The sequence below is a fragment of the Musa acuminata genome, chromosome BXJ1-2, assembly GCF_036884655.1.
Source record: "Musa acuminata AAA Group cultivar baxijiao chromosome BXJ1-2, Cavendish_Baxijiao_AAA, whole genome shotgun sequence".
Taxonomy (NCBI): domain Eukaryota; kingdom Viridiplantae; phylum Streptophyta; class Magnoliopsida; order Zingiberales; family Musaceae; genus Musa; species Musa acuminata.
Window position 1 is genome coordinate 15332786 of NC_088328.1, and position 9416 is coordinate 15342201.

Consider the following 9416-nt stretch of genomic DNA (forward strand, 5'->3'; position numbering starts at 1 on the left):
TCTTGTAATTATTGCTAGGGTTTTGGGCAAGAGAATGAGATTTGTATATTCATTATTATTATAGTGGATTATCTCTAGTTTGCCCCATGATTTTTACCCTTCACATTGATGGGGTTTTTTTCACTTACATCTTGTTGTTCTATTTTATTGTGATTTCATTTAATTCTGTTGCGTATTATGGTTTTCTAATACTTGTTCATATACAAAGGTTATTCCACTTTATATCCCATCATCCACCTTACATGGTCTCATCCTTTACCAAGCATCTCGCTTGCCTTGAGCATCATCAAGTATAGTTGTTAACGTTGAGCCGTAGTTCAAACTCAACCATCCCAACCTTTGTGCGCTTCGCATTCTTCCAAGCTTGCTTGTTCTCGTGGTGACTCTTGTGTGAAGGATTGGCCATTCCTCTGAATGCCAATCTCAGATGCCCGCTCTTCCGAGCGACTCCTTTTCCCTACATCTCCATGCTCGTTTTCCCCCAAACGGTCGTGCGTGTGCTGACTGCCCTCAACGCAGCCCTACTAGGTCCCCCCACGTTTGAATGCCAAGTGTTTCTATGAGTGCTTGTCCCACTCCGATACCATCTGTCATGGACTTAGCTAGTTTTGCATAAGTTGTGCGGCACCCTTTCGTGTTCGTCCGCAAAAGTCAGCCTCCCCGAAGCTTCCCAAGGTCCCTTAGGACCTACAAAAGAGAAAAAGGGATAGAGAAAACACCTCACTCGGGATCCATAAGTAAACATTTTCGAAAATACTTCATAGACTATGCAAATTACAAACAGACTTTACAAGCTTTGAACAGTTGCACAACAAAGGGTCAAAATGGTCCACTACAAATCAAAAATCTCTCTCAAGTGTCCATGTGACATAACATTTATTTATAAGCCTAAAGCTGTCAACAAACCCAACTAAAATGAGACTATTAAGCCTTTGGTTGTCCATCTACATGCTGTGCAAAGCATGAATATACCAAAAGACACAGACATATATAAGCATTAAATCACACATCCTGTTTAGAAGTTTGTCCGTGATAGTAGTGGTATGACTCACGGCTAGCTCCATATTGGGCCTAGAGGGTCACACACATATGGTAGGTATTACGATGAGTAGAGGTTCAGATATGAGATATCCGTAGGAGCCCCTATTTTATTGGATATCCAATAAGTCCCTAAAATATTAGATCCTATGGATGAGATCTAATAAGAGCTAATGAGAGTTTATTGGATAGAGATCCACTAATTAAAGAGGCTTGAGTAGTTGGATGGAAATCCAATACCCAATACGATAAGATCCATTAATGTTAAGTTGACAAGGGACCTCTATAAATAGGAGGGAACCAATGATTCATATGCTAGAGCCTTTTTGGGTTACCATCTCCTATTCTCCTCTCCCCCTCTCCTCCTCAAATAGCATACCTAGAGACTTAAGGAACATCGTCGCAACCTTGCTTGTGGATCACCACTAGAGAGGAGGACACTTGATCTCATTTACCCTCTCCTAGAGATTTGCAGGAATTCAGGGATATACAATCACCCGAGGTAACACAATCTTTAATATACGCAGTTTTAAGTTTCACGGATTTTACGCACCAATCTTCGTACAACGATGAACACATTGATGAGAAATTTAAAAATTTTATTTTTATGTTCTTCTGCTGCCCATGTCATGTCGCCCTCTAGATTTTCATAGAATAATAATAACAAAAAAGATTGCGCAGTGTATCACACATGCCATCACTTACGTGATTGGTTTGTAGAGCACTTGTAACTAGTAGTTTGTAAATTAAGTACAATCTTCAAGGATGCCTATAACTAGTAACCTGTAACTAGTAGTTTGTAAATTATGTGATTGGTAGTTTTGCGAGCATGTCCCTGCTATGTCGTCAACTGAAGTACAATCTTCAAGGATGCTTATTTGTATTGTAAGTAAATTACATGCCTATTTGTATTGTAGGTAAGTTACGTAGATGTGTATAGTTTGTAAATTATTGTATTAGTAATTTGGTATAATATGATATCAAAAGTTATGATCTTTGATAGGGATGGTTTTGTTAGCACGTCCCGTGCTTTAAGTCGGAAGTAAAATCACAAACAACTAAAATGATTTCAAAAATATCATATGATATAGTTAGTTATTCTAAAATTAGATTTGTAATTGTATGTTGTTTTGAAAAGTTATCGTAATGATCATTTTTCATTATTTGATGAGCTACCACCTAAAGGTTCGCTTGTAGGTTAAATTCATACAATTATAGTTTATTTTAGATAACTGGGTAATGAATTTGTGTCTTATTCTAACAATAAGACACTCATGAAACATTCGATGCATGTATAGATGATGTCCAAGAAGAGTAACGCAAGACACTTGAACCCCAACAATCACAATACAAAAATTGTGATACATGTCTTGATGTTCTTAGGACATTCATGTTCTTTGTGAGGCAACATTGTTAGGGTGATGCAATCGGCAAAATGTTACCCAATGAGCTTAAAAAAATGTGTACTGATGATAAAAATATAAGGTCTACAAACTTATATCGTGCAATCTCTATGAAATGAGTAGTCATAAGAAGAAAAGAATGAAGAAAAATTGTGAAAAAGAGATGATGAAGAATATAACTAAGCGTTCCTACCATGAACCCTTGGAAAAGAATAAACTAGATGAGGTGGACCTAAATATCATTTCTCTTCTCCATGATGAAGGACCAAGTAAAGCCAAATCTCAAGGACGAAGATTAACTAAGAAAAAGAGATGACAACAATTTTAAAAGTTGTTAATAGTTTTTATAAGATACCAAACAAACTTAGAAGATGTCTAAACTGAGTTATTTTGATCTCGTAGACTATTAAGAAAAATGAAGTCACTATAAAAGAAGAAGTGGTATTAATCTTATGCAAGCTAAAGTTGATGTCATAAGTTACATGATAATTTTTACTTATAGCTTGATTGTATATAATAACTATTCCGTTTATTGTTAAATATAAGACAACTAACATTTCCTTGATGTTATAATTCACCTATCGAAGTTATTTGGAAAGACGACATATGCCACCTCACCTTGTATTGTTTCTTGAAGTTGATAGATTTCAGTAATATGGTAGACAGGGATATAATAGATATATATGCCAATATTCTAATTCGAAAGGCACTAGCATTGTCACTTGAAGAATCTTATGTGATGTTGATAGTAATGTATGCGGGATTCGAGATACATATATATTTAGAATTTCTCAATATTTTTCTTATTTATTATAGGATTTTAGGCTAGTGAAATTGGTGATATTGTTTAGAAATGTTTCAAAGTACACGGTCACGAATTATTTAGACAAAACAGCAAGATTGATAAAGGAGGGCCAATTAAATATATTTTTCTATTATTTAGACAAAACAGCAAGATTGTCAATATAATATGGGATATATTATATTTGGGATAAATTAAAACACAATGTTTCTATCACATAGGAGGATTGATAAAAAATAATATGAAATATTTTGTAAAACTTAGAAGGCACTAAGATGGACTTTTATAATGTCTTTTCTATTTTAGACATTTTTTGATTTTTTTCTGAATTATTCAACATCAAAATAATGTGTCATTTCCTGATTTTCTATTTTTATTTTTGCTGCAATGTTGTTCCCCATTATTCATCTAAAATTTTTTATGAAAGCTTTGAATTTATTCCCAATGGGCATATGTCACCATTTATCTAATTTAAATATTTTTTTTATTTTTCAACATCTTAACTATGTGGCAATTTCTAATTTTCTCTATATTTTTCTATTTCCACCAAAAGATAATGGATCCATGCAATATTTTTTGAGATTTGAAATTCTAAATTGGTCCAAAATAATTAGAATAGAGAATATACTGCAACTTACACTTCCAATGTAATTTCCTTCAACTTCTTTTTGTCTTTTTTTTTGGGTAAGTAAAAGAATTTCCTTCAACTTTGGACAACCAAACAATTAGAATATATTAAGATATGTTACAATATAATCATATAAGTCATTAAAATTAATATTGTTTGTCGTGGTGTCGTGGTGTAGTTGGTTATCACGTCAGTCTAACACACTGAAGGTCTCCGGTTCGAGTCCGGGCGACGCCAATTGTTAAAATTCTTTGTCACTAAAATTAAGTTTTAACTAACTTGTTTCACCATAAAATCCTATCTAAATGGCATTGCCCTCAAATTGATGATACATATGGGAATTTACATGATCAACAATTGTATCCAAATTGTTCATACTTTGAACATTTATTTTTTATCTTGCCATGTGCTAATTCAATTCTTTTTTTTTTTCTTCTACCAGCTTGTACGATGCTTCTTAGAGATAATATGATACGATCATATTCTCATTCTCATTGTATCCAATATTATTTGCTTCTTGTAAGAAAAATCTTATCCTTATTGGTCTTCTTGTATGTGTCAACTCTATAATAATCTTTACAAAAGTAATATGGATTACCATTCCTATACCTAATAGCATGAGAACATAAATTCTCAAAATGCCTACATGAACAACTTTTTATCTCATATAATTGTCTTATAAGATGTTTGCACTTATAATTCAGTATGAGTATGAAGAAAGATACTATAGTATCGATCATTGTCCTTTGCCTTAGCAAATTGATCCTCGATGAAACTTATCAAAGTTGATTTTAAATTGTTATCTATTTTATGATGAATGTAGAACTATTCAACAATATTCTTCATAGTCATTTCAATCACAAAATTAGTAAGTTACGAACATCCTTTAAGTAATGAATTCATACTTTCTAATACATTTGTAGTGAGTATTATGTAACAATCATTAGGGAAAAATACAAAACCCCATTTCTCCTTCTCAATTTTTTAATTTTAATATAATATTTTTGTGATTTTCTCTCAACTTTTGCATGCATTCACTAAATTTGTATATAGTTTAAAATAATATATTATTTTAGATTATAAAATAATATATATAATATTATTATTATTTAGGTTATAAAATAATATATATATAATAAAATAACTTTAATGTCATTCAAATGTCATACCTGACTAACAAAAAGATTATTATGGGAATAATCATCATTTTCAACTAAAGAAATTTATGTATTTAACAATATACCATTATTTTGCTATAATCATAATCAACAAGTACTTTGTTTGGTATTATCTATCCTCACTTAAAACAACTCATTCACCAACAACATATGAGACATCATAAATATTATGGTTAAATTTGCCTTCAACCTATTCTTGTATTCTTTTTTTAGTCAATTTATTTTCAAAGACATCACCACTATTATCATTTTCATCATAATAAAATGGATAATTTAAGTCTATAGGAGTGCCAAAACCTTAGCTACTTACCAATTGACTTTCATCCCAACTTGATATCTAGCCTAATGTCTATCTATCAATATTATTAAAAATAAAAAAAATACTTCATCAGGAAGTGGATCCATCCTATAGTAAGATCATTAGAATAGAAAGAAAGATAAACCTTTGTGGATAATTCCTTGAGTCAACCTTGTAACATTTTCATTAGATAGAAACCCAAATAAATTTGCGTAGGGCTATGATTAAATCATAATATGCTTTACTCAGTTAATGTGTCCATTAATGATCATGATTAGATTTTAAAATTTTCTAAAAGGAAATCACATGAGGTCTTGACCTTTGTTATAGGTGTTTCCATAAGTTTTTTAAAATAATAAAAATTGACTATATCCTAATAAATATTTTCACCCTAATTTATTTATTTAAATCTAAATTTTTATCTTTTATTTTATCTAATTATAACTATATGATTTAATCTTAACACATCCTCTTAATTCAAATAGTTGTAACTTGAAGTTGTCTTCGAAAAAAAAAATTTACAAAAGCTTTTGTAAAGATATCGATAAATTGGTCTTCGATGATGCATCCACCATTTTACATCTTTAACCTTCTTCGGAGTCTTTAATGGTTGCTTATTTTCACTTTTATTAGAAGACTCGTGAGAATGACTATTGTCTTTTAATGCTTAAGACTTCTTAACTTATTGCCCTTTTGAATAATCATCATTGGAACTTTTTTCAAAGCTATCATCCTCATCTTCATCACTACAGGTGCTCTTCTTTTTTGCAGTCTTTGTAATAGGTTTACTAGCAGTAGATGGAATATAATCTAAAACTTTTTGCTTCTTGAATTATGGCTAATTATTGCTCTCATTAGAACTTTCATCGACTTTAGTTTTGTTCTAAGGCATCTTCTCATCAGTTTGAATACCGTAGGATTTGTTATATAAGATAGTTTGTATAGACCCACAAAAATTTAGATGATTATAGCTTTTATATTATAATGTTTATTCATCAGTAATAGTAGCATGTAAGGAGAAATCCAAAGATAATAAGGGAAATACTTTGTTTTTTGTCATCCTCACAATTGTTATTAGTTTTCCAAATTTTTATCATAAATCAAGTATTTTTCATCATAAAAAATAATATAATATCATTTTCTTATTAGTTGCCCTATACTAATGAGATTTTGTTTTCAACTAGGAATAAACATCATATCATTAATAAATTTTTTACCAAATTTCGTGTTCACAACAACTATTCATTTTCCTTCTACTTGAACCTTGTTGTCATTTCCCATCTATACTGTAGATTTGATTAAATAATCAAGCCTTTAGAATAAATTATTGTTCCCTGTCATATGATTAATACATCCACTATCTAAAAACCAAGCAAATCTAGAATATTCCTCGTCGGATGTTATAAAGAAAATATTTTCTTCATCCCTTTTTCATTATTATTTTCCTTATAATAATTTGTTTGATTTTTGTTCTAACAATTTTTTTCAAGATGACCATATTTTTTACAATAAGAGCAGAGAGAAACATTTAGATTTTTATTTTTGTAACAATAATGTTTTTCAATATGTTTAATTTTTTTATAGTAAAAACATCGACAGGTTTCTTTTTTACCTTTATTCGAGTTTCTTTTACCCTTATTTGATCGAACATGGTCTTTGTTATTTTGATCTCTCCCTTGATATTTGACTTTTTCTTTTGGTCTTTCTTCTGATATATCTTTATTTGAAGAACATGTTCTGAAGATTATTTTGAAGATTTATTTATTTTTTATTCATAAACTAAAAGAGTGTCTACACTTATTTATTCATTTATTTCTAAAAGATTTATTTATTTCTACACTTATTATATGTGTAGAAATTCCAAAGCTATCTACAAGAATGTTGACACAAGCATAGGTATATTTTTATTTACAAAATTTTATATTTAATTTTATTTAAATTATAATTATTAATTTATTAATTTTATCTTTGCGATTAGATCATTCGAATGATGAAGAGAGGTCAAAAAGCCCTTGTAAACAATTGTTATAGGACAAAGCCTTAGTACACTATTAAATGTAGTCGAGGAAAATTGGTCTTTTTATTACCAAGGAAGTATCATTTAGATATTATAAAAAGTACTTTATTTGACCATTTCCTAGATATCTTTGATATAATCATATCTCATGGATTAACTTCAACAATTATATAATGATGGTATGAAATTGATAAGTTTTTGGTAAATAGAGTCGAACTACCATTTTCTATGTCAGATGTATCTCTTCTTTTTAATCTATTGAATATTGAAGAAATTATTGATATGAAGGTATCTAGATCTTCTAGGTATTTTACAAGAAAGCATTTATTTTTATGAAGGACCAAGCCGTAATGATTTGGAAATGTGGATGATAGCATTGTATCCATGTGAAAATGAGGAATCAGTGATGTATTTATGTTAAATTTATGTGCTATATGTATTTGCATATATATATATATATATATATATATATATATATATATATATATATATATATATATATATATATATATATATATATATATATATAATCAAAGCAACTATAGATTGTTATGGTAATTAACATCATTGATTGATAATCTCAAAATTTTGAATAAGTATAATCGGGTAATAATAGTTTATTCATTTATTTCTAAGAGGATCCTATTAGTGGAAGAGAGAATATAAAGATTTAACTTAAACAAGTGTCATTTTGTTAGCTATTTGAAAAGATGTCTATTCGTATTGTCGGTAAGTTACTTAGATGTATATAGTTTGTATTAGAAAATTACAGAGAGCATCATATGTGTAGCGAAAAATAAAAATAAAAATTAATTTTCTAAAAATAGATTTATCAAATAATCGTATGAAGATCAGGAGTATAAAACTCAAAAACGATAAAAACTGTGTAATTGCATAAAGTGGTTGAGACCTCACCTAGGAGAGATCGTATATCCCCAAAACTGTAGATCTCAGTCCATGGATGAAGGAACTCTTATAAACTTCTCTCTAGTGGTACTCCACATAACGGATGCAGCGACGACACACATCCTTGTGCAACGCGTTCTTTCCTTACATTCACGCACTACTACACTGTAGTAACGAAAGAGGGATTGGTCTCTCTTACTATCCTCTCACACCAAAGAGTGGATAGTTAGTTGGAGGAAAAGGTAGAGAGGAGATGATGGAGGAGGCGATAGTAGAGGTCTAGCTATTATTTTTTTTAATCCCAACTCCTATTTATAGAGTTGGATCCTTCTTTTTGGGGATTGGATTTCTATTCAATAACCCTTGGCTTAATGAATATTGGATATGCTAGTCATAGGTGCACCCGCAAGCTAATCATATGAGTGATGACATGTGTGATATGACATACACTTTTTTTGCTTATTATTATTCTAATATTTTATTATTTTATATTGCTCGATGCGCGTGTGATATGGCATGCACGGTGATGTCCATGGATCTGTGCAATAGGAATCGAATCATGATGAGATCATGATAATGAGGCCGCTTCATCTTTAAACACAAACCTTAAATAATCTTGGTCATAGGTTACTCGAGAGGGATATCGAGATAACCAGATAGATTAGTGTATTGTATATCTATCAATATGATAAAAGCAACTCGTCTCATAGCTGCTTATGTGGAGATACTATGGCTATAGTGTAGGTGCTAATTGGAGAATGAGTTTACTAATTAATCTGCTAATGGAATATTGGATGGTTGATGATACCTCATTATCAAACAATGATTCCGTCATCCTAATGGTGTATCTGATCCTTAGACTTAAGACACTAAAAATGTCCTGTATGAGTACTACACTCTTTGATTCTAGACTTATAGGTTTGGAAGTTCTAGATTTAGCACAACTAATCATCGAGAGTGGCAGCCAACCTTACGAGGGATATTGAGTGTCGATAGAAGATCATCTGCTCTTAGTATTATGAGAGGAATATCTAATATATTCTTGCTTAAACAAATCTTTGGCCAAGGTCATTCGGATTGAGAGAGAAAAAGTTGTCCGGGAGAATCCGATTAGAGCGAGGCTCGAGAATAAACCGTTTGGGCATG

At 30.7% G+C, this 9416-nt stretch overlaps 1 non-coding gene across 1 annotated transcript; it reads left to right on the forward strand.

The window, feature by feature from the left end:
- Positions 1–4034: 4034 nt before the first annotated feature.
- TRNAV-AAC (transfer RNA valine (anticodon AAC)) lies at positions 4035–4108 on the forward strand. Its single transcript has one exon. It is a non-coding gene; the product is annotated as a tRNA-Val (tRNA).
- Positions 4109–9416: the final 5308 nt, after the last annotated feature.